At 40.0% G+C, this 26,497-nt stretch overlaps 1 pseudogene; it reads left to right on the forward strand.

The window, feature by feature from the left end:
- Positions 1-3,110: 3,110 nt before the first annotated feature.
- LOC112152907 lies at positions 3,111-26,421 on the forward strand (annotated as a pseudogene).
- The last annotated feature ends 76 nt before the right edge of the window (positions 26,422-26,497 follow it).

Consider the following 26,497-nt stretch of genomic DNA (forward strand, 5'->3'; position numbering starts at 1 on the left):
ATCAATGAAGTTACACTAAGTAAAATGGTACAGCCCAAATTATTACCCCCTCAATCATATTAAAAAGCGGTAGGGCGGTCAACTCCTGATCGGAGGATTGAGGGTTCGATTTCCGCCTTGCCCGCCCATGTGTCGAAGTGTCCTTTGAAAAGACACTGGGCCCCAAATTGCCTCTGATGGGAGGTTGGTGCCTGTGTTCAGCAGGGGAGCCATCATCAGAGTGTGAATGTGTGTGCGAATGGGTGAATGGGTCTGTGACTATTGAGCACTTTGGGCCTTCGAAGGAAGGTTGAAAGTGCTATATAAGTATACAGTACACCATTTACCATTTCATATCTAAAATAACATAAATAAACATCAGTCACCAAAATTTGTAGGGAAATAACTAAAACAAATCCTGGCCGTCCTGTGGGTTTCCTCCGAGTACTTCGGTTTCCCCACAGTAATTGTTAGTAATTGGCTAGTGACTGATATAATCCCCTCCCAAAGTCGCCACCTTAACGTGGTGGAGGGGTTTGCGTGCCCGAATGATCCCAGGAACCTTGTTGCTAGAAGCATTTGCCCTGTTGGGCTGTTTCATGGCAAAGTGGTCCTGGAGGACGGGCCAGACTAAGGGCGACTCAAACAAAACCACCTAAGCCAATGTGGGAAAACACAGATGGGTCCACCATGGAACCCGCGGACAAACCCACCCGGGGCCCAGCAATTCAGTCTAATTCAGCAAGCAGTGATTGGTCCAAGTCGGTCTGGTTCAGCGTTTCTATGGCAACCACTCTCGCTAATTAGGAGTGAGCTTGTTGGAAAGCCACATTTCTTCTTCCTCAGAAGGGATAGAGAAGGCTCCAGACTGGTTTGACGAGGACTGGAGGTAAGGCATTACCTAAGGGGGAACTTTGAGAACAGTGAAAGTATTTGATTCCAACAGGAGAAAACATCGTTAGGATGTCTTTTTTCTACAGAAACAATGTTGAACGACAGTTTAGCTTCACCTTTCATGCATAGTCCAAACACTGAAGGCACTGGTGATGGTATGCCTGTTTTAGCAGGTTGGGGTTCGATTCCCTACGTGTCCTGCAGAATATTTAGACTTTTATACGTGAAATGTTGAGCACTGCAACCTAAAGTGTAAATGCAGCAAGATAAAATATTCAAATAACGTTAACCTTTTGGAGCAAATATTAATCCAAACACTAGAATAGGTAAACCTATAGTAAGAAATGTTGGCATGATGCTAACACTGAGGATAATGTGTGTTATTCTCTGTGAATATCAAGACTTTTTACTCAAAAATGAATGCTTAACTGCAGTTTGAAAAAAATACTCCATTAACACTGAGATACTGCACACTCGATCTGATTAACACAACTTTCTTTTCTAAACTGAGGTTTGAGTTTGATTTAATGCACAAGGACATTTCTTCACACTCAGCTCTGCATTAGATACACTTTGACCTTTGTGCAACCCGCAGGTACTTCCTATTTGGAATATGAAAAGGGCGGGGTTGCTCAGTCCAGTCCTACTTATACTGTCAATGTTTTCTCCAATCCATGACCCCACTTTAAATGTAAACAAGCCTATGAGAGATTTTTTTTACATTGTTTTGGAGTTAGGATAATGTTTACATGATAGCTGTTTTGGCTAATTTAGTCTTTTTTCATTTTTTTTAGGCTATTTTGAAATTTAGTTATTTTTAATCTACATGCTAGCGGTTTTGGCTAACCTACATTTTTTTGTTTTGTAGGCTAACTTTGTATTTAGCTAACATTTTAGCTGCGTATCTGTTTCAGGCAACGCTCAGACTCCAAGTGTTTTCCAGTGTACGGTCATATACACTTTTGCATGAATATAAACTGAGATTGATAAAGGCTCTTTTTCTGCTTTGTTTACTTTTGTGTAATTCTGGAAATATCCCTCATAAATATACCTTAGGTTCCAGTGAGATCTGCTTTTGTAGTGATTTTGAAATTTAAAAGGGGAAAAAAATACGACTGACCAAGAATCAGGTTTTGGTGGATCAGTTTTATTGAAACAAATGAGGAGGAAAAAAAACGTTTCATGTTTTGTAGTGTAATTATTGACCACCGGGAGGCGCTGTTGTGTCAGTATCTGTTGGTCTGTCAGGTTATCAGTGAAGATGTTGGAGGAACTTTGCGTCACAGAGATGTTCATTTAATCCCATTCTCGTTAAAATGAAAACTTTTAGACTTTTTTTTCATGTTTTCCTGGATGTTCTGCATGTTTTGTTTATGCTAAATCTTTTTGATTGGTCTGCTGTGATGACTTCATTTTTTAACTTCAGCATCAAGGAAAGGTGGAAATGAAATATGTCATTATTTCATCTCTGCATAATCATTCAGTATAATGTATGGATTTCTGTTTTTACAAATTACTGAAAAATACTGAAGTTTTTCCACAAAATTTCTATTTTTTTTTTAGATGTAAAGAGTATAAAAAATGTAAATTACGGAGCTACAAGCTAATAAAGCTCATGTAGGTGAGACGAAGCTTTTTCTTTCACATACAAGAAGATGAGTGTCCGCCTCCTTCGAGATGCTTAAATTCATTTTTAATAAATAATTATCTGAAACTTGAATGGAAATACATGTTTATTTTGAAGTGGGGTTTTTTTTCTAATAAAAAAAAAGTAGGAAATGACATCAGTAAAAGTTGCTAAATGTCCAAATGTTAAAATACAAAACTAATTCAAACCATTAAGAAATGTGACAATTGGAAAAAACTTCATGGAATGTATGAAAACCACATTTCTACATTTATGTCATTAAATAATACATAGCATCAGAATAACAAAAAAATGAAATTATAACAGTTTATAAATGAAAAGGAGCAGAAAGAAGAAAAATTGCCCCATCGCTAAATTTAGAAAAGTAAATCAAAGAACATCAAACAAAAAAAAAGATCAATTGAGCCCAGCCTATATTTTAAATGAACATGTAGACATAAATAAATACACATATACATAAACAGTTATCTACACAAACCCTCATTTAACTATATTTATCTACACAAGGTTCAGTGGCATTAACTACATAAAGTTCTTTGAAATCATTTTCAACATATTTATATATCATCTAAAATATTTGCTTACTTTTAATAATACTCTTAAAGGCAGTAATTGTCTTTTGTCCAGTTTATTCCATGTGTTAGGACGAACACTGAAACAGATTTCTCCAATAGATTTGTCGTATATCTTGGATTTCTGGATATTTCATGTCACTTTAAGTCAATATGACTTTGTTTTTCAATTAATTTAGCCTGTAAGTTGAGGGGTAACCATGACAAGTTTAGCTTGTGTAATATTGCAATTCCTTTGACCATTTTTGTGTTTACACAACTAGTGTGAGGCTTCCAAGAAAATGTATCATCAATTATTAGACCAAAAAACTTCATTTCATTTACCTTAAATTTGTAATATTACTTAAAAAAAATAACTATCAACAAAAACATGTTTAGCACTGAAGAAAAAATAAGAAATTTTAAATTCTGTTTTGGCTGTTAAAAACCTCAACCACCCATACGAATATTTAAACTTCATTCCAATATTTTGTTTTTGGCATTTTGAGGAGTTTTAGGATCCCGTCTGCTGCATGAAAAACAACCTGGAAACACACGCACACGTGCACGCAGCCCTCACTTCTGCTCAGCGTCTCTTCCTCTCCAGGAGGAGGATGCTCATCATTTGGCTCAGAGCAGATCTCTGCACAGTCCTGGTTTCCCTCCGCTCCTCATCCCTTCTTCCATCTCCAAGAGGAGCTCTCAACACTTTCTCCTCCTGCGTCGCTCCGTTCCAGACCTCTGAGGATGGATGCAAAGACCGTCTGTCTGCACATGCTGAGCTTCTGCTGCTTCATACGCGGTAAGTTCAGTTCACACCTGAGTCCGTCTGCTACTGTGACGAACGCTCGTCCTGTCCCTAAAATAGCTGCTCCATCAACTTATTTCAGAAAAACATTTGCAGGAATATTTTCAGAATGAATGTGTCTGATCAGAGTGAATGACATCAGTTTCTCTGCTGGAGAACATCTGACCTTCAGGAATCTGAACCCCTCAACGTATTTTCAGTCAAAACTTGCTTTTTAAAATAGCAAAATCATGAGAATTTCAGTGACATAAGGATTTTTCCTAATTCAAAGCTTTAAAAAAAAGTACAAATGTGTCCTTTTCCTTTTCGTTTTAACAACAGAACTAAGAAACAGGAGAAGTTTGTGTCCCATTTTCATTTCTTGTTAAAAAAAAAGAAGAAAAAAAACGCTGGCTTTGTTGAAATGTTAATGACAGCTTCTGAAAAAATAATAATCGCTTTCTATTAATTGTTCTTTTTTAAAACGCATTTAGGACAGACATACAGAAGTCTTATAAGTAAAATATAAGGGGAAAAAAATCCAACCAATACTGAAACAATTGGGGACTCTTTCAAGAAGAAGGTTTAGTTGAAACTCTGAGTTTGTGAACTCTAAGTGAAGTTTTCGGTTTCAGAAATGGGGGTAACTTAAACCCGTGAAAGTGGGTCAAACCAACCCCATTTCACCAAGCGGGTTAAGCTTTTAATTTTTGATTGAAATGAAGATGATTTGATTTCAGTCTCTTTTGACTGATTACTTATTTCTTCCGAGAAGTGAGTTTTGTACTGGTGTTAAATGCTGATATGAGGAGAGGCTTCAGATCAACATGAAAAATGGCTTTTTAAGACATTTAGGTTGTGGGATTTTGCGTAAAAACTTCATAATCATAATTAAAACAGTACTGGGAATGTTTTCATTAAATTCAAAAAATGTCATTGGGGGGCTTTAAAAGCTGTCGGTGCTGCAGAAGAGCTTCCAGTGGTGTTAAAAAAATGCAAGAGGAGGCAGTGATCTGGAGGGACCATCTTTATGGAGCAGGCAGGTACAGCCACCTGTGGCACGCATGCACTAGGTTGTGACCCCTGATCTAAAGCGTGGACATGGAATCATCCAGGTTTCTACTCAGCAGTGAGATCAACTGAAGAGGTCATGCTAGAAACGTCTGCTTGATGCTTTAATGGGAACAGCTGCAGACTGTCAGACTCTGGACAGAAAATGCAGCGTGAAAGCAGACGTCAACCTTCATAATTTTCCTCAGACGTACCGGAGGATGCACTCCTACCAGAGAGAGCTCAGATCGGCTCAAATCATCATCACCCGCTTTGATCTGCAAAGTAGAATACATTGTCTTTGACACAAACAGGGCTGAAATCCTCCAGTTCAAAGACAACCAAATGGTGTAAAAATAGGTAAAGTCCTGTATTTAAAGTCCAGTGCTTTTGTCGACAATTACCATATTTTCTAGAGTATAAATTCCAATGGTGAATCAGTCGCAGGAGCCACAAAAACTCATCTCAGAAAATCCTACGTATTCCTCCTGGTTATAGGTTGGTGCCAGTGTTCAGCAGTGGAGTCGCCATCGAATGGGTGAATGTGACTGTAAAGTGCTTTAGGCCTAAGAAGGTCGTAAATAAGTATATTGTACGCCACTTACCATTTTACCATAAGTTACTCCGTAGTATTTGTTTCTCCCAAAAGTGCGACGCTTCTGAAGAAACCCATCGAGCCCGAAGTAATCCTGCATTTACACCTAACACAATTTAGGTCTCAAATGTGGATCTGCTGCCTCTTTTTTGATGCAATATATTATGTTGTATTATATTTTTATTTTCCTCCTTCAGAGGCTCGGCTCATTTCATTCTAATCACTGTATGCAACTCCTGATGTCGTGTGTTGCTGACCTCTTGGGCAGGTTGCCTTTGTAAAAGAGATTTGATCTCAACGGGTCCTATCTGGTTAAATAAAGGGAATCAATCAATCAATCAATCAATCAATCAATCAATCAATCCCTCCTTCAGAATCTGCTGGAATTACGTTGATCCTGTTAACGGTTGAAAAGTTACAGTAAATCAAAGAACATAAACAATGGAGACCCGGTGTTAAAGGGTTAATGTGAAAACTTGTGAGGAAGACGAAGTGGTTGATGTTGAATCCGTTTCCTGTCGTCAGGGTCACTGCAGGGAGTTCACCAGCGTCGCCTCTACAAAGAGCTGATAAGGAACTACAACCCTTTGGAGAGACCAGTGAGCAACGACTCGCACAGCCTCACCGTCCACTTCAGCTTCAGCCTGCTGCAGATCATGGACGTGGTGAGACATGCAGTCACACAGCAAACTGTAGAGAGCCCTAAATTCTCAGTCAGGACTCTGTCACTTCTGAGTGTTGAAGGGTTCTGTGGTCTGGGAGCATGACCCGGTCAGCAGACCAGGAGAATACTTACACTAGACTTCTTATGGTGGAAGTGCTTCAACAAAAAGTTCTAGTCCTCAGAAAAATGCTTATAAGAAACTTTGATTTTTATTGAAGTTCAGCTTTAGTCACTAAACTGCATCAATGTGGTAAAAATTGTTCCAAACAAGGTTTTTATGTGTCTGAGTTTGAAGACAAATATACTGAAAACAGCTTTAGACCTTTGGTTTTTTATTAACCTTTACGTAAACAGGTAAAAATCCAGTGAGATCAAGACCTCCTTTGTAAGGGTGACCTGGTCTAGAGGTGAGCAGCACAAGACATGATTACAATATATAATAAAACTGACTCTAGAAATATGAAAATTAAAGTGCAACAAAGTTACTTAGTGTTATGGAATGCAATACATTTAAAAAGTCAGACATTGTCAGGGATGGTGGTGAAGGACTTTGGTGGTGGAAACGTAAACATTTACTAAATAACCTCAAACATGACAAAACTATTGGAGAACAAACCAGTGATGTAGCAGAACTGATGACCTGACAATGATCAAATGAAAACCAGACACTTAAATACACTGATGTTGATTAACCAAATGAAGACAGCTGAGGATGATTAACCTGAATGTGGTGAGACTGACAGGAAAACAGAACATGAGAAAACCTAAGCACAAAATCCTGACAGTACCCCTCCCAAAAGGGCAGATTCCAGATGCCCAAACACCTTAAAGGAAATACAGAGAACATAGATTTTCATTCCAATGTTCCTATCAAACTGTTTCTTTTGGATTTCCTTCCTACTATAAATGTAAAAATTGAACCTGAAGTTCATTTATACTGGGTATTCCATTTTATTACTGGTCAATAAATCAAACTTATGTGACAAAAAATCTTGCTTAAACTTCTGTTCATTTATAAGATCATCCCTTATCTGAAGTGGCTGATAAGAAATGCTTTTACTGTTGTCTATTTTAGGATGAGAAGAACCAGGTTCTGACCACAAACATCTGGCTTCAGCTGGTAAGTTTGACTCTTTTCTTAAAGATAACTTTGTTTAGTTTGCCTGATATTTTCTGTTTTACAGGAGAGACTGCAGATGGAATAAAGTAATAATTTTCCCTTGTGGTTAAAGATGTGCATGGTCCCTGATGCAGTCAGAGAGATCCACGAGTGGGATGTCTGAAGTGCTTCCCTTATAGTTTTGGCTTCAGTGTTTACAGAAGTTGATCTGATGGCTGCAGTAATGTGGTTTCTGATGTTTTCATGGAGATTTACATTTTGAACTAATTTACTGGAAACACTGTTGTGCTAAAGAGGAGCAAAAGCAGGCCTTTGTTCCTGACAGCAGAGATAAAAAGAAACTGTTCACATCTAAAGGGGTTTTGGCTGAATTAGCAAAAAGAGCCAAAAAACAAAATCCAGATAGAGTTTAAACAAACCCTCATGAGTAAAGGTATGGTGGCCCGCAGCGAGTAATGAGAGAAAACGTTTTTCTATGGGCATGCTGCGGGGCACAAGTCATAGTAAACACTTAAACAACATGTAAGTGTCTAGAAGTTTCAGATGTAGATATTTTGCATGAATGTTCCATTTTTTTAATTCCACAAATCCTGATTGACCCACAGTCACAGGTGCATGTGACTAAGGGTGTATTTCAGACTGGAAAAGTCCATTGGTCCAGACCGGGTCCACTTAATTTGGTCTGGATCAAGTTCTGAACCTTGCGTTTGGTCTGTATCATACTACCATCAACAGGCCTTTCCTGTTTTGAAACAAAGCCTCTAAACATGAGACAAAAAAATCGCTTCAGTCACTGGTCAGGAAGGGAGAGGGAAACAAACTTTAAGCGGACCAAATGTGTCCATTCTAAAGCATTAGAGAAGAACATAAAGGCAGTGTAACAAATCGACGACAATAGTCTTTAACTCTTTAACATTGGAGCTTTAGCTCCACTGTTGACATTCTTTTAACTACAGTCACTCTTCAACCGTTTATGCAATTAACTCAAGTAATTCCAGCAGATTCTGAAGCGGAGAAAAGCAGATTTGTCCTTATATCCAACACTTTACAGTAGTGAAGTGTTTACATGGGTCTTTTACAGCACTGTGCATCAGTGTTGTATATCGGTGCCAAGCTGATTTGAAAAGCTGCTTTCTCTGCGTCAGAATCAGCTGATTCATGTGAATCCCATAAACATTTGAAGTGTCACAGAATTTGTGTTATTTAGTTGTCGCCAGTCACATCTCCAGTGTTAAAGACCTAAATATAAGTTCTTATAAGCTCTTTTACACGTCACAACATCAACACAAACTAATGTAGATCAACCAAAAAGTAAAGTAGACTTTTTGGGGCACAGAGATCTATGATTGTTACAGACACAACATGTGCAGAGCAACAACTTTGATGTATTTTCCAGAGGGTCCCGGCCTGTTTGGGGGTCGGAATATTGAGGCACCTCATGATCCGATTGAGTTATGATTCAAGAGGCAACAATTTGATCATGAAATGATGATCAATGAATCCTGAATCCGTATTTTTGTTTTTTTTTACCACAAGATACTAGAACAAACTTTCTGACTTTTGTCCATAAAGTGCATTTTAAGTTAATATCAATATACTTGCTAAAATCTATAAAGAATATAAAAATTCTGATGTGAAAAACATTTTATTTGGTAATCAAAAATCTTTCACTTTCCTTGATTTATATATATGAAAAAGTATCCTGTCAGTTCTTTTTTGTCTTTTGTCAGAGCAGACAGACTGGTGTGAAAGTCACAGCTAACCAGGACAAAGGAGTTCATTAAGGGTCGCCACTAAACCCATTTCATGCACTGTTTCAATTTAATTAGGCTTGATTTGGAAAGCGTGTCTGTGGAGTGGGAAGGAACTAATCCACTTTAATCGGCCTGTGGTAACGGACAAGGTGTTTCCTCTACAGACCATCAGCCTTCATCGTCCTCCAAAGTTTAGCTTTAGTTTGAGCTAATCTCGTTTGTTGTGCTCCCCTGTGACTTCGGTCATCTTCATCTGCAAACAAGTATCTTAGGGACACGAGAAACAAATCAAGTTCATGTTCTAACAATTAACACTAACTTGACTTTTCTCAAAGAGTACAGTAATGGGCATTTTAACCCACAGATAGCCCGTATTCACTCAGTTGTGGTTAAGGCTAAATCTGAATTCCTCCGTTCTCCCTACCCCTTCTCCCTTACCCTACATTTAGCCTTGCAAACGGAGAAAATTCTGAAAATTCAGCAGTTGGCCCTGTTGCAGCATTTGTAATTTGGAGATGGCACTTGCATTTTTACACACCACGCACTGGTGCAGAGGTTCTAAGAAAAGAAAACATTTTACAGCGACCAGACAATTTTTGTCTAAAAGTTGACATTGGTCAGTGGCCACCAGGACACATTTAGATGACGGCTGGGCGGCCACTGGTTGGTGGCAGCCGGAACCGTCAGCTGCTCTGACTGTGTAAATGCCTCAAGAGGGCGGCAGTCCATGTTAAGTACCACCAGCCGCCCTCTAACCTGGTGGTATAAGGTGAACACTCCCCTGTAAATAACTTATTCAATAATGTACTGTCAAATTCTCAGAAACAGAATTTTCTTCTGCCGATAGCTGCAGTCTAAAGCAGAAACTCCTGCATCGTGCTGGGAGCAGATAGAGTAGAGATCATTCTGGACATGTGGGAGGACAATTTGTCAAATAGAATTTACATGTTATTCCTCTTTGTAAACCCAGAATCAACCCTTTTCCTTTAAATCAGATCTGCAGAAGACGATTATTTAAAAATAACCAGAGCAAACAACACATTCTCATGTCCCCATCTCTACTATTTCACTCTTCATCTCTCTTCCATCCAGTCCAAAAAGCAATGCACACAAGTATAGTAAAAATACAAGTTTATTAAAAGTGCAAAAGGGATAAGCAGAGAGAATAAGATAGCAGCAGGCCGCAGAAATACATTCCAAAAGTTTAAACATGAACAGTGTTGGAAATATGAAGTTTCTGTTTCTTTGACATTTTATGATATTTCAAGATGAACTTTTAGACACTGTTATGTGCTTTAGGATGTGTGCGTGTGTTGGGGGGGGGGGTATTCTGCTGAGAGCCACATTAAATCAGTGGCAGCGAGTGAACAGCACAGAGGAAAGTGTTTGTGGCCTTCAGGAATCAGCCTCAGTCTCAACGCTCTGGAAGGGTTTCAGTGACCAGAGCACAGAAGAAGTAAACATGCTTAGGACAGAGCATTTGTTTAGTTATTGAAAGCATTTTATGATTATTCTTGGTGTTTGGAGAGTTTAGAAAGGAGTATAAGGTAACAGACCCAACCAAATACACAGTGAGGAATAAAAGTATTTAGTCAGCCACCAATTGCATTAGATCTCCACAATAAAAGATAAGAGAGGCCTGTAATTTCCATCGTAGTTATCCTCAACTATGAGAGACAAAAAGAAAAACAAAATCCCATTGTCTAATTTTTAAAGAATTTATCTGAAAATTCTTGTGGAAAATAAGTATTTGGTCAATAACAAGTTCTGTTTCAGTTTCATCTGACCATAGGACATTTTCCCAATCCTCTTCTGGATCATCCAAAGGCTCTCCAGCAAACTTTAGACAGGCCTGCACATGTACTGGCTTTAGCAGAGGGACACGTCTGGCACTGCAGGATTTGTCGAGTGTTACTAATGTTAGCCTTTGTCACTTTGGCCCCAGCTCTCTGCAGGTCATTCATCAGGTCCCCCGTGTGGTTCTGGGATTTTTGCTCACCGTTCTTGTGATCATTTTGACTCCACGAGGTGGGATCTTGTGAGGAGCCCCAGATTGAGGGAGATTATCAGTGGTTTTGAATGTCTCCCATTTCCTAATAATTGCTCACACAGTTGATTTCTTCACACCAAGGTGCTTTTCTATTGCAGATTCAGTCTTCCCAGCCTGGTGCAGGTCAACCATTTCTGCTTCTGGTGTCCTTAGACAGCTCTTTGGCCTTGGCCATGGTGAAGTTTGGAGTGTGACTGTTTGAGGTTGAGGACAGGTGTCTTTTATATAGATAACCAGTTCAAACAGATGCCATTAATATAGATAATGAGTGGAGAAAGAAGAAGTTACAGGTGTGAGAGCCAGAAATCTTGCTTTTTTTTATTAGTAACCAAATACTTATTTTTCCCCACAATTTGCAAATAAATTATTTAAAAATCAGACAATGGGATTTTCTGGATTTTTTTCCCCTCATTTTGTCTCTCACAGTTGAGGTATAGCAATGATGAAAGTTACAGGCCTCTCTCATCTTTTAAGTGGGAGAACTTGCACAATTGGTGGCTGACGAAATACTTTTTTTTTTCTCCACTGTATCTCTCAGAAGGACAAACAAAGGAGCAGGACCTCCTACCCAGCAAATATACTTTTTAACATGCATAGTTCTTAGCAGATTGGTCTGCAAAAGAAAGATAAACCAGAAGCAGAAGTAGTGCACTATCTGATGTTCTGCTCTCAATTTAATTACCCAAATGACAAATAAACAGAAAAAAAACAAAATGAAAAAGATCAGAATACAAATCCCATATTTGCGCTAAGGACTCATTTGTTTTTTAGCTGCTGCTTTAGGGCTCATAGCAACAACTAATCCACCTCTGTCTTAACTTTTCTGTATCCACCTCATTCACTCACAAGGAATCTGGAAAACTAGACCTGGACTGTTCAGTACCAGATATTTATCTCTCAGTCACACTGGTTGAAATTTTAGCTAAAGATTTTCTAGATCGATTTTTAGGACAATGAATCTGATCAAATTGGATTGTTTAAAATGAATCAATATTGACAATGAATCATCAACCTTGAATAGAACATTGACTTGTTATATCCCTAATCAGAACTGTGAGTGGAAACGTGGCTGCAGGTGAGTGGGAGGTGAGACTAGAAGAGGAGGAGTCAGAATCTTCGCCCATCTTGTGTAGAGAATCAGACTGAGAGAAAGGACTCAAGTCATGACACTCTTTTTCTTATATCATGAAACAATGTTTTTCTGCACTGAAGTTTCAAATATTGGGATATGAGACTTCTAATGATGAACTACATTATTCTTATGATATTGCAGACAGTATAATAATTTATTGAACATTGTGTTTGTGTGTTTCCAGTACTGGAAAGATTTCTACCTGCAGTGGAACATGTCTGACTATCCAGGTGTGACCAACGTACGTTTCCCTGACAGCCAGATCTGGAGACCCGACATCCTGCTTTACAACAGGTCGCTTCTTTCTATCTATTTAAAGAAATTAACCTAATTTCTTGTTGTCTTTTGGTCAGCATGCTGACAGCACAGCTGCAGCACTGTGTGTCGTGTCTTCTCATTTGGTCAGATTGGGACTAAAGATAGGAACGAGATTTTGGGATGTTTTTGAATAAAGTACTTATTTGTTGTTGACAGTATCAAAAAGACTTGTTTTTAAAATCTAGTTTTAATTTTAATTAACTTTTCATCAACTGAGTGAAATGAGCAAAATCTTGTTTATACGGCACAATGTGTCACGGGTTCAGTGCAAAAATTATTACGTTCTGTTCTAAAAAAATCTTGTAGTCATTGTTTCTGAGCAGACCAACAATTCTTTCCAATCACAAGTCAAAGAGTTGCTACGTTTTATGTCTAAAGTCTAAATGCAGTCATGAAATGAGCTCCACTCCTGAATCAATACACCTGTGAGAAGCACTGATCGATCACATCAATACCCGGGCCACAGCCCCCTCAATAACATGGGACTTTGTTGCTTCATGTACAAAGTCACCTAAGTTATAAAGAGCTGAAGTTTTCTGTACCAGTCCGGCGTCCAACACATAGAAGCTTTGAAGGCTTTCCCCCATCATGACCATGCAAGGTATTTTATTTATAAAGCACGTTTTGCAGAAAAGGTCACAACACCATAAAACATGGGGGGAAAAAAATCACATGATAATGTCATTTGAAGTTCTTTTTAAAGCTGTTTCAGATGAATAATTCCGGCAAAAGCCAGATTGAAATTCACCAGAAAGATTGTTCTTCTTCATTTGTCTAGTATGTTGCTCTGTAACAACATTTATTCTGACATTTTTTAAACACATTGAAATTTGAACTGTAGTTATTAGGTTAAAAGTGCTTTAGGTTTGAAGTCTGAAGATGCTGAGGACCACAGTAAATATAAGAGAAGCATTTACAATGAAAATGATGACAATCTGCTAGAAAAAAGCTTAACATGGGGAATAATTTGGTGAGATGATTCTGTAATAGACATCCAAACCATCACTGGATTAAAAGTGGACCATGTTTCTGACAAACGTACATCTTTAACAGGCTGATATATTGAAGCTTATAAAGTAATATTTGTTCAGATATCCATCATTTTCCAACAAAGACAAAAAATCACCACAGTCAGCTTTAGAGTGGACAATTATTAGAGGGATAACTGGTGAAAAAGTAGAGTTTAAAGCATTTTGTTGTTCTAATTTCTTTTAGTGGATGAAATAAGGAGTGGACGGTATCATCTTTGTGGATCTTTTAGGTGTAGTCTCTATTCTTCCAAATGAGAGCATTTCCATGGACACTCATAGACTGTATAACCACTGGACAGCTTGACCCCTCCCCCCTTGTGTTTTCCTAACAGGAAGTACCCGCTGGCTCCAAAAGAGTTCAAATCCCATAGACTTCTATTGAGAAATTATTACTCAGTCATTCTATTAGTCAGAATAATCATCCTTGCTCTGATACCTTTTTCCTAACGTCTTCTCTTTAATCCTATTTTGTATTTTTCTTTATCACAAGTTATTAAAGTTATGAACTGACCAATCAGATGCCTTAGTAAAAGCATGTGGTGCGCCACCTCAAGTGTTTGATTGACAGCTTCTTTCAAGCTACTTTCAGTGGAAGGGGTGTGGCTTTTCAACAAGCTTACCATTGATTGGTGACTATCGTTACCCTAAAACCATGACTCAAACTGACCAATTACTGTCCAAATGGTGGGTCCTGTAATGTGCAAAAATAGCGACAGAGTCGGCTTCATTTTGCAAGAACCAGACTTAAGGCATTTTCTTTGGGTGACGTCACAGCCCCTTTGTCCAGTGATAAGATTTGTCTATGTGGACAGTCCACCTTTTTGTGAAAGACTGAATAGAGTGGGACGTGTGTTCTCCGTGGGAGGCTTTTGGCTGGATGCCGATGAACACTTCAGCTCATTACCACACAGGGTTCAGGAGCACAGCTTGATCTTGGCAGGAGGAGGAGGCACTTTGTCAGAGGAAGTATTGACCTTACTGCCTTCGGGTAAACCCCAAAGGTAGCATAACTTCAGCTATTATTAAAGCGCTTTTGTTTACTGGGAAAGTTCCTGTGAATCACTTCTGATTTCTTTGATCAAAACCACATTTTTCTGTGGATCTCAGCCAAACATTGTAGTATTGACACAGTTTTCAAACAGACTTTAACTTTTTCTTTGTGAAACTGGAGGAATCCGTTTTCCTGGAAGGACGTTTGAGGCCATCAGTAAGATATATGTCTGCCCTGTGGCGTACTCACAGTGTATGATGACTCTGCTTGTCTCCACAGTGCAGATGAAAGGTTTGATGCTTCATTCCACACCAACATCTTGGTCAACTCCAGTGGCTACTGCCAATACCTGCCACCAGGTAACGCCTGACTCTACATACAAACCAAAGCACCCTTTAGACCCTAGAACTGAATCCAGTTTTTCTAGCTCAGCAACATCACTTCAAAGCCTGAAAACACCGGAGTCAGACAGTCATGTCCATGAGGTGTACCACCTTCTGAATGCTGACATATATGCAGTCAAGTCTTGTGGTCATACCAGAGCAGACTGTATATCCTCCTTTAATGGAAACCAGAGGTGTACTTCAATTTATTTATATTTATTAAAATGAAACACACTGTTGAGTACACTTTCCCGCTGTAGAACTCTGCTTTATGTTAATCAAGTATCAATAGAAGCTGCCTCAGCTGTCCCTCTGACAGCTCGTATTGAGGAGTGAGGGATGGTGGAGTCGTGTGGATAGACAGAAGTGATGGAAAGGCCAGGTTTGACCTCAACCACCACTAAGTCTAGCTGAAGGTCGGAAGACAAAATAGCTAAAGGTTTTCCTTTAGAGCCTCTAAAGATTGTGTCCTTTGTTTTTGTTTGTTTTTCACCTGGTTTAATTTGCTAATATTCGACAGCTGTCTTCGTTTAGGTTAATCCTTCTCTGTACCTGGTTTATAGGTCTTCTGCTGTCGTCACCCCTTTGTGCTTCTCTCTTTGTTTCATGGATTCATGTTGAAGATCAAATTTTTTCGTCAATTTATTCATATTTTTAAGCTCACATCACAAGCATGTTGTTCTGCAGTTTAAGTTCATGACAGATCTGCAACTATGTTCTGAGTTTATACAAATATTTATCAATATTGTACACAGCAAACACACACACGGAGTCTTCACTTCTCATGTTTCAGAAGTAAAAAAAAAACTAATATTCAAGAGGAACATTAGAAAACAACTTGATATTCTTAAAAACATGTGACCCACTTCAATAAAAATGGTCTCTTTGTGTTTTTAACTTTTTCTTATAGCATTTATCTTATAATAGAAAACCTGCACAAAATAATTCATGAATAAAACTGTTTCTTAGTATGTCTTTATTCAAGTTGTGTTGGAGGGCTGCACGGTGGCGCAGTGGTTAGCGCTCTCGCCTCACAGCGAGAAGGCCCCGGTTCGAATCCCGGCTGGGACCTTTCTGTGTAGAGTTTGCATGTTCTCCCCGTGCATGCGTGGGTTTTCACCGGGGACTCCGGCTTCCTCCCACCGTCCAAAAACATGCTTCATAGGTTAATTGGTGACTCTAAATTGCCTAGGTGTGAATGTGAGAGTGAATGTGTGTGTGATTGAGGCCCTGCGACAGACTGGCGACCTGTCCAGGGTGTACCCCGCCTTCGCCCATAAGCAGCCGGGATAGGCTCCGGCACCCCCGCGACCCCGAAAGGGACGAAGCGGTCAGGAAAATGGATGGATGGATGGAAGTTGTGTTGGATCTGAAAACCAGATGCCAGAAAAAGCTCAGACTAATAATGATGCAGTTACTGAAAAGGGAGTGCCAAAGTCTCTCTTCTCCACTCCGCTCCTATGTGTTCACCCTCACCATCTCACGTTTAGATATGCTGGAAATGATGAGCGTTCATGTGCTCGTCCAACCTGGCCTCTGTGATGTTAACTTTGAGTCAATTATGTCAGAAAAACAGTCAGGAGGACAACATCTTATGAAGAAGATATTTTCATCTCAGGGTATTAAATGTTATTTTATTTAAAAAAAAAAAACTTTTAAAACCTGTCAACAACGTCCAAAAGTTACAAAAAATCAATTTGCAAATTTAGCCCCAAGTCTCAGATGGTAAATGGCGTATACTTGTATAGCACTTTTCTAACTTCCTCAAAGGCCCCAAGCGCTTTACAGTCACAGACCCATTCACACACACATTCAAAAACACACATTCACACACTGAACTCAAGTCCAGTCTTGGGTCTTCAAGTGAGACCTAAGTACAACTCAAACCTGAGGCCCAAATCATGACCCCTTTATGCTGTATGCCATCAATTTATAAAGTAGATTTAATCCAGAACTCAACTTGTTTAGATATCCTCTTAAAAAGAAAAAAAATGGAAGAAAATATTTTAGATACTAGTAAGTTAATTTGGCCTACAAGAAACAAGAGTTTTAAATAAGTCAATAGATCAGAAACGTTCTTTAAAGTTGAACAGACACAGATAAATGGAGGACATGTTGATGGGAAGTCATGCATTTGTTTACCAGTCATTATCAAAATACGTTTACAAGAACTTTAAAGTCCCCTTATGACCATTTTTTTTAATAAAAAAAACATTCCCAGAATTGTTTTAATTATGATTATGAAGTTTTAACCAAAATTCCACAACCTAAATGTCTTAAAAATACATTTTTCATGTTGATCTGAAGCCTCTGTTTCCAAAATCTCCTCTGAGGGGGTGTGGCTTTTGGAGCTGAGCTGAATAGCCCCTCCCCCGATTCCCTCTGTCTGATTATAATAGCTCTGTGTCTCGCTAGCGTACATTTTCACCACACATCAAAATATCAAACAATATCTGTAATGTCCAGCCGTATGGTTCTGATCCGGATGTCAGCTGGAACGAGGAAGTGAAGATCTTCATGGACAGAACTTCCTCCAAAATCCTGATTCTTTCTCCTTCCAGTTCACCAAAGACTCTTTTAGCTAATTCTCCAATGTTTATTGACGTTGCTGTGATCAATACATTCAATCATTGGTTTCTGCGGTGGACTACTTTACAATTTAAACTGAACAAAAGTTTTTGTTCATTGACAACTGATTTTTGTTGACACTGAATACGCTAAATTTTCTTCCAGGAATATTCAAAAGCACTTGCCACATCGATGTCCGCTGGTTTCCCTTTGATGTGCAGCGCTGTGACCTAAAGTTTGGATCATGGACCTACGGAGGCTGGTCTCTAGACCTCCAGATGATCGACGCTGATACTACTGGATACATCGCCAATGGAGAGTGGGATCTTGTTGGTGAGACCCATCAGAAATGTTTGTCTTTTTTAATTACCACTCATGCATGCGATGGTGATAAATCTGAAACAAGAAAATACACAAACAAATAATCGGTTCCTCAAAAGTGGAATATTAAACAATCCTCAGACTGGAAAAAAGATTGACAGGGGGTAGCACCTTTAAAATTTTTTCGTCTTGGGGCCATTTAAAATCATTTACCAGCTTTAAATCACCATTTTATTCAGATGTAATGTTCATAAACACCCTTCTTTTTCAAGAGGAGCACATTACCTGAAATGTATGTATGTGCTGGTGTCGTGTTGGATCACACCCACTGAGGCTACTTTAGTAGTGCTGTCATGCGATTAATTTTTGTGCAATTAATTACTTACGACCTTTAATTCGTTTATCTAATGAATCTATTTAATTCTATGAAGAAAGAGAGACTCCTCGATGGCTGCAGAGCAGCAGGCCTGCAGGGCCAGTGAACCAATGAGAACACATGGAGGGTTTGCTCCTCCCGTCAGCTACAAGACACATTTGTACTGCTGCGTAGGCTACAGGAAATGCCAGATTACATGAAAAGCACAGTGATTGGATGACATTAAGTGAATCACCTCATGTGGAAGAAAAGCTGGAAAGCAGAAAACTGGTCTTTTTATTTTTAAATAGATCACAGTTTTTTTTTTTTAAAAAAAGCTTCAACGCTGCTGAAGCTCAACACAATGTACCGTTACTTTTAAAGAAGGTATAGCCACAGATAGATGGAAGTAATGCTTAAAACGGCCTTCATCCAGGCACAGCTTCTGCAGTAAATGATGAAACTCACCATCCCGTGAGTGTCTCCAAATGATCCTATTAACCCAGACATGGTGACATGTTTGATGGCTTCTCTCCAGCGCTCTCCAAAACATATTAACCCGAGCTACTCACTCAACATCATCCATGTTTTCACAAAACATTCTCACTCCTCACATATGGACGTTTGCTTAAGGACCCCTCCACGTAAAAAAATGTATTTTTTGGGTGTCCCCAACATATTTTTTTTACGCGCTGGTGGTTCCCTTTAAATCACGGGTCCCCAACCTCTGGGCCATGAACTGGAACCGGTCCAATACTGGGACACGTAGCGCACCGCTACCTTAACCTGATACCGGTTCGCATCCGTTACCGTGTCTGGTACCAATTCGAGTCTGGAACCGATTCACGTCCAGTGCCGCGTCCAAGGCCGGAACAGGGTAGGGGTATTGGGTTTGGGTACCAGTACTGGATGCATCCCAAGGACCAGTCTGCGTTCAGTACCACATCTGGTACAGCATCCCGAGGGTTGCAGACCCTTGACTTTGCAAACAACCAGCACGTCATAAAGACGACAAGTTGGGAACACCCATAAGGTCAAAAAGTGACGCGGAGGGGTCCTTCACCAAACATCAATATGTGATGACTTAGGGATGAGAATGTGTTGGTTTTCAATGATGTGGCAATGAATTAAGTCCAGAAAATTTTTGGCGGTAACTCCTCCCACACACAGCGCGCCCGTCGACATTTTAGAGCAGGTGCCAAGCACTAAATTTGACGAGTAGCAAAAGAGGAGCAGCTGACGCAAATTTGAAGCCCCTGCCCTGGGCTGCATGGCGCCCTAGGGCAAATGTGATTTTTAATTTTGTTCTTATTTTATTTATGTTTTTATGTTTATTGTATTTGTTTAATTATTACTTTATTTTACATTTTACGTGAAACGAGTGGTGTGTCAAACTGTAAAAAAAAAAAAAAAAAAAAATCTTTGCAAGTTGCCCTAGACGAGCGCCTGGTCCTGTGTCCAGGGTCGGCCCTAAACAAAAGAATCGTTTTTGGTGTGAATACAGCTTAAGACATGAACAGTTTTCAGTCGTTTGCAACTTTGGGAGCAAAGGTTGTTCTGTAGTATTTACTGTACATCTCAGCTGATCTGTCTCTTCCCCTGATGTCTCCTTTTCCTTTATTCATTTGATGTTGTCGGTCTTTAATTTTTGCCTCTTTCATTCTCTCACTTGCTTTCACTGTATTGCTCCACTTTTCCCCCTGTCACCTCCTGTTATCATGTTAACCTCTTTTAATCCCTCTTTCAGTTGCACTTTCTTTCCTCTTTCTCCACCAAGTGTTTGTAAACCAAGTGGATTGAAATGCACATTTCTGTTTCTTGGTGGAAAGCAGTGATGTCTGACCTGTCGTGGCCTGTACCTGCTGTCCCCCAATCAGTTACTTCAGTTGGGACGCCACCTGTCACCGTCTTCCTCATTGGAGTCATTTTCACCTCCTCCATCTGTCTCCTATTGCTTATTGTCTGCTGCTCTCTTCTCCTCGTTCTCTGTCCTATCAAGGTCATCTGTAAACAGAGTATAACATCAGATTTATTTGATCATAACAGGTGTGAACTAAAGGTAAAAATAACCAAAAACTGGCCTTTGCAAAATGATTAGACATCTAGTTATTTTTTATAACATTTCCAATTTTTACTATGACAAATAATTGACAATCCTGAAAACATTATAGGAAAAGTTGATAAAAAGAAAAACATAAAATGTTTTATCTTCATGAATAACAGATATAAAGATACACAGCTCCTTCTTTGTGGATCAGGAGCACAACAGCTTTGCTCAAACACATCAGTGATCCTGTGTTTTCAACCAGCTGCACTTCACACACATCACTGCTCAGCTGATTGTGTCAGAAAAACATCTGCACGCAGTCATAAAGATGTGCACGTCTGCTATGTTCACAAGCACGAGGCAGGAGACATCAATGAAGGAATACGGGGTAGAGGTTTCCCTTCCTTTTGGGACAAAGTGCCCTCTTAAAGAAATATAACAGACGAGCTCTGCTGGCCGTGCAAACCTGATTATGTTTGTTTTATCTTCTTTGAAATAGTTCTTCATAAATCCATAATGGGCACACTATTGCTGTGGACTGTCCCTGCATTAATGAAAGCACAGACCTCATTACTGTCATTCCTCCTAAGCAGGCTGCTTCACGCCTCCCTGCACAACCAACGGGGGAGGATTTGATTTCGTATGAAACTTTTCTCATTTGGGGGAATAAATGGATTTCTCTGATCTCCAAAAAGTGAAGTCATTCCGTTCCTGTATTCTAAATGAAGCACTGATTCACTGCTTCAGTCGGTGGGCAGTTTAACACTTTCTGTTTTCTTTTGTATTTTGTATATATATTTTGTTTATTGTATTTGATACATAAAAATGTAGGATCTGTGATTGGTCAACAGACAGTAGCCTTGTACTCACCATGTATTTTAGGATCTTCTGATCCTTTAAAATAACTCCAGTGATGTTTATATCATCCATTCTTTCAGTATGTGTGTGGCCAACACTGTTCCTCATGCAGTTTAAAACGTGGCTTCTTTACAAATAATTCATAATGTTTTGATGCTTGATCCAGAAGAAAGAGCTCCTTCACAAGGGAGTCAAAGTAATCAGAGGTTCATGCTTACCTAGTCATGGTATTACCCAACTGTGATGGGAGCTAAAAGAATGAGCAGGACCTCCAGAACAATGAACAAAAGTATGTGAAGGTCAACACTGGAAGGAGGCCGGTCCATAAAAGCTCCACAGGAGCTTGAAGCAGAACCGTGATGGAAAGAACAAAATCCTGGTTATTAACAGCTGTTTTCTGCTGGTCAGAAAGGACATCAAGACCACAGAGCTCCTTATGATGCAGGTTTGATCTCAACTGCTGCATCCTTAGCTGCAAACTAAAAAATAGGCAGGAAGCAGAGGACCACAGGTGTCAGAGTCAATACCAAGACCAATCAACAATGTCTCATCGGCAAGCCGGCTAACAGAATGGTACAATAAACAAGAGACTGGATAAACTAAGAGGACAATTACATGGGCAAATCCATACATCCATTCATCCATCCACACAACATTCCATCCAACCATAGTCCAACATTCCATCCATCCATCCATCCTTTTGAAGGGCCTATAAATGTAATACCATATTACCTTTGGCACACTAAAGAACACAATTTTTTAAATGAAATATATTTCTTTCCAGAGTTTTTTTTCCTACCTGGAAGTAAGAACCCTTGATCTCTGAAGCACCGCCTTTTACTTCCTTGTGGATGTCGTCCATTTCATGATGTCATCCTACTGTCGCCCTCGGCAGCATGTCTGTAGTTCGCCCAAGAAAACAACCTGCAAACGTTTTGCAAAAATGGATGATCTCATTACACATGTAAAATGAAAGCATTTTGCCGATCACCGCTAGCTGCACCGAGAAAGTGTGTGTTTGTGTTGGTCAGGGGGCGGAGCTGATAGTGCTGTTCTCACATATCTACGTCAGAATGAAAGAACCCGCTTGTTTTTGTGGGTTGGAAGGGGCTGGTGCTCAGGGTGCAGGTTTTAAGAGGAAGGCTAAGAAATGCATGAATGGATCAAAATACCCCTCTGGGGTTATTCGTCATGAAGAATTAACATTATAATAAAACTCTGAAGTGCATTATTCCAAGTCATTGCAGCTTGTGAAGAAAAACTTCAAACCTGACAACATTTAGTGCATTTAATAAAGACATCATTTCTATGAGTGCAGGAGGTCAAACTGCTCTGTAGTCGGTGGTCAGAAGGAACACTAAAGATCTGGGGAGCTCTCACTGAAGGTCTTTCTTTTATTGGATTTTATAAATCTATTTTCCATTTGTTAAACAGAGGTTCCCGGACAAAGAAGTGAGCGATTTTACGATTGCTGTAAGGAGCCGTATCCTGACGTGACCTTCACTGTTGTGATGAGGAGGAGGACACTGTACTATGGCCTGAACTTCCTCATCCCGTGTTCTCATCTCCACCCTTGCCCTCCTCGTCTTCCTATTGCCTGCAGACTCTGGGGAGAAGATCTCTCTTGGTAAGGAGTGAATCTGTGTGCAACATTTTAAATGATTTAAATGTTTAACAGATGTTTTCTCTAAGCAGAAAACATTCTAAGAAACTCTAAGCATTAAAAGGTTTGTACAAAGTTATTAATTATGACTATAATAATCCAGTTCTGTCCGGAGCATTTGAACCACGTCCGAATATATGAGTGACCAGTAAATCAGGGGTGTCAGAATCCAGGCCTCGGGAGATTCAACCAAAATAAACCAAACTAATAAGACAAAAAAATTATGGTTGACCTAACCCAAAATTTTGGTGAACATCTTCTGGAGTCAAAGGATTTGAAAACTACGTTTTACATGAAGTGAGTGGTGTATCAAGATGTTCAACACGATTTTGATCAGAAAACCCTTCTGAATCCTCCAATGTTGTTGTGCTTGTGTGTGCAGGCATCACAGTGCTGCTGTCTCTGACCGTCTTCATGCTGCTGGTGGCTGAAATTATGCCGGCCACTTCAGATTCAGTTCCTCTCATTGGTAAGTTCAAGGTTCTTTCAGAACCACAATCAAAAAAAAGCAGAAATACAGCATTTAAGATGTCTTTCTGCCATCCTGGATCATTGTGTTTCAGCGCAGTACTTTGCCACAACCATGGTGATCGTGGGTCTGTCAGTCATCGCCACGGTTCTGGTTCTGCAATACCACCATCATGACCCGGATGGAGGACACATGCCTCAGTGGGTCAGTGGTTCCTCCTCTTTCATTCTGCAGTCCAATGTTTCTTTGTGTCCTCATAGACACAACGTTCCCTCATGACCCTCAGCCAGGCATTCTGACAAGACGCTGTGGACCAATCAGTCCTTTTGACTTTCGCTTCTGTTGTCAGATTCCTTAATATGTGACGGATTGAAGATTAGAATGTGTTGTTTATCTTCAGCTAGTCAAGCCACAGTAGTCTTTTTCTATGGGGGAATGAGCTCATGCAGTGATCACACTTCGTCTTTAAGTGAGGATGCATGAGAGAACATTTCAGAGATGGACAGAGTTTAAAAACGGAAGGAAAAGCAGATCTTCTCCCATCGCCTGAGGCTTCCTGAGATGTTTGGGATAGAGAAGTCCACAGGGATTGAACTATCAGGAGTTGATATTCATCTATAGTTCAAACATTTCAAGTAAATCTGCAGAAAATTCCAGAGAGCACAGAAAAAAAGAGCCCCTCAGGCTATAAACTCTTTAATATAAAAAACCTCAGAGAAGTCTTCTGAATGCAACATTCTATGTAGAACGTTTTGTGAAACATGTTAAAGAAACATTTGCTGATAATTGTACAATACCTTTTGGCGCCCTGAGGGCCTCTGCTGCGGCGCTCGTGCACACTTGTGACATTTAAATGGCAGATTGTGGCTTTTAAGGACATTTTTCAGTTTAGCTCTCGGGAAAAAGGCTTTCTCCTCTGCTGGTTGGCACTCCTGCTTTAAGAACACGTGACCTGGATTAAAGATTGTGATATTTTAATTATATTCTTGCAGTATCAGGATTGTCTCTGTGAAGCTGTTTCTGAAACTGTTCCTCATTGATCGGTGGTGTTCTTTAGCCGCTTACAGTCAGGACTTGAAGGTTAGGAATGAAAACCACAAAGAAATTTAAACAGAACCCCCAAGCCTACTGGGGAGAAAGCAAAAAGCTTTACTTCCCTCAATTTTTGAGTCAATGTTAGTATTGTTATAGACAAAGACTAAGAAATTATCAATACAAGCTTCTTATAGCATTAGAAAAATGCAGTTTTATTATTAATAACATCAAAAATACCATGTTGTTTTGATCCTTTCATCTTTTTGGCCTTCCACTCTGCTGTTCTCATTGGCCCCCTTTCATAAGTCTTCTGCTCCCATACAAAACGTTGCACTGCCACTGCCCCAACCCACCAAAAGGATGCAACCTTTACAGGTCTTTAAAGTCCAACTTCTATGTCCAACTTTCTCATCGAAGTGGACATATGTAAAATACTTTATGATTAAAACTGTGTTTGAGTATTTCTTGATTTAAATCAAGAACAAATGAAAACTGGATGCTAGAAAAAGCTCAGACTAATGGAGCAGCTGTTGAAAAGTCTCCCCTCACACATAGGTGAGCGAGACATTATAAGTATTCTGCACATACTGTAGCGAATTACAAATCCAGCTCAGAACTGTACGACTGGAATGACCCAATATTTCTCGTCGTTATTTTCACAATGTTAATGTTATAGCTTGAGGCTTTAAAGGGTGACCAAACAGGACAGTTGGAGGCTGACTCCACCCACAGCAGAAATGTGAAAATCCAGTCAGAGGGGTGGGTCTTAAATGGTTTGACCAATCACTAAATTCAACTGTAATACATCAGTTTAACCAGTAGGGGGCAGCACACAGACGGTTTTTGACTATATTTTCAAGAATCAAACTATTTTATTTTAATTTCTCAAAACTTTGACAATGATGAAAAGACAGCACTTTTAAAGCCCACTTATAGAGGTCAAAAGAAAAAAAGTTGATTTAGGGTTTGGTTACCCTTTAAAAGCTGCAGAAACAAACATCTTTGAGGCAGGTCCATCCCGGCTGAATGAAGAGAGTTCACTTCATGTCAGCTTCCACAGAAATGAGAGCAGAAATAGCGTGTGGTCGTACTCACAGCTGCTCTCTCCTCCTCCTCAGACCCGTGTGGTTCTGTTGAACTGGTGCGCCTGGTTCTTACGCATGCGGCGTCCTGGAGAAGCTAAAGTCCTTCTGGCATGTCACAACTTGGGAAAGCGCCAACGCGGCAGCCTCTCCAGCCTGGAGCTCAGCATCAGCCCCGTGTCTGTCCCTCCCCAGCCACAGGTTACCAATGGCAACCTTCTCTACATGGGCTTCCGAGGGGTGGAGGGGCTGCACTGCGGCCCCGCCCCAGACCCCCTCTGTGCACGGTTCATTGAAGAAGATTTTCTGAGAGTGGGAGGTGGCACAAGAAGAAGAGGAGGGGTCCTGAGTGACTCCACCCTGGAGCAGATCCTGGAGGAGGTCCGATTCATCGGTCAGCGTTTCCGCAACCAGGACCAGGAGAAGACGGCGTGCAGCGAGTGGAAGTTTGCCGCAGCCGTCATCGACCGCCTCTGCCTGGTGGCCTTCTCTGTCTTCACCATCCTCTGCACCATCGGCATCCTCATGTCTGCCCCCAACTTTGTGGAAGCCATCTCTAAAGACTTCTTCAGCTGAGGAGGAGGGACGAAGATCTGTCCTCCAGGGTGAGGCTTTCTGCATGAACGCGGTCAGTGCCGTCAGCCGCAGACCTCCCCCCACAGAATGCTCCTCTCCTTTCGTTTCCACTGAAGTTTGGAAACTATCAGCCAAGCTTCAGTCAAACTGCAGAAGAGCTCAACTGTGAGGCTCAAGTTAACCTTGTAAAAGATGAAAGAATTCAGCTGCGAGCGGAAGACTCACAGACCTCTGATCCTCTATTCCTCATCAAACATGACAATGTCTGAGTTTTTTGTGTAAATTGTAAAAACATCTCGTCTTGTGTTTTGTCTTCGTCAGAATCGGCACCGGTTTCTCCTGCATGTTCCCTTTGGTGACCTGGGACTTCTCCAGTCTCTTCCAGCTGATGCTGCATCTTTCATCAACTGACCTGAACTCTGTTCCAGAACCTATAGTGAGACTTTTACTAATGATTGATTTAACTTCATCATAATACCAATAAAACAAACTCTTTGCCTCCTTAACCGTTTCTGTGTAGTCCTGAAAGGCTCTTTGAAATTCTCTAAAATAACTAATAACTTCGATGTTATCAAC

The sequence above is a fragment of the Oryzias melastigma genome, linkage group LG6, assembly GCF_002922805.2.
Source record: "Oryzias melastigma strain HK-1 linkage group LG6, ASM292280v2, whole genome shotgun sequence".
Classification (NCBI taxonomy): domain Eukaryota; kingdom Metazoa; phylum Chordata; class Actinopteri; order Beloniformes; family Adrianichthyidae; genus Oryzias; species Oryzias melastigma.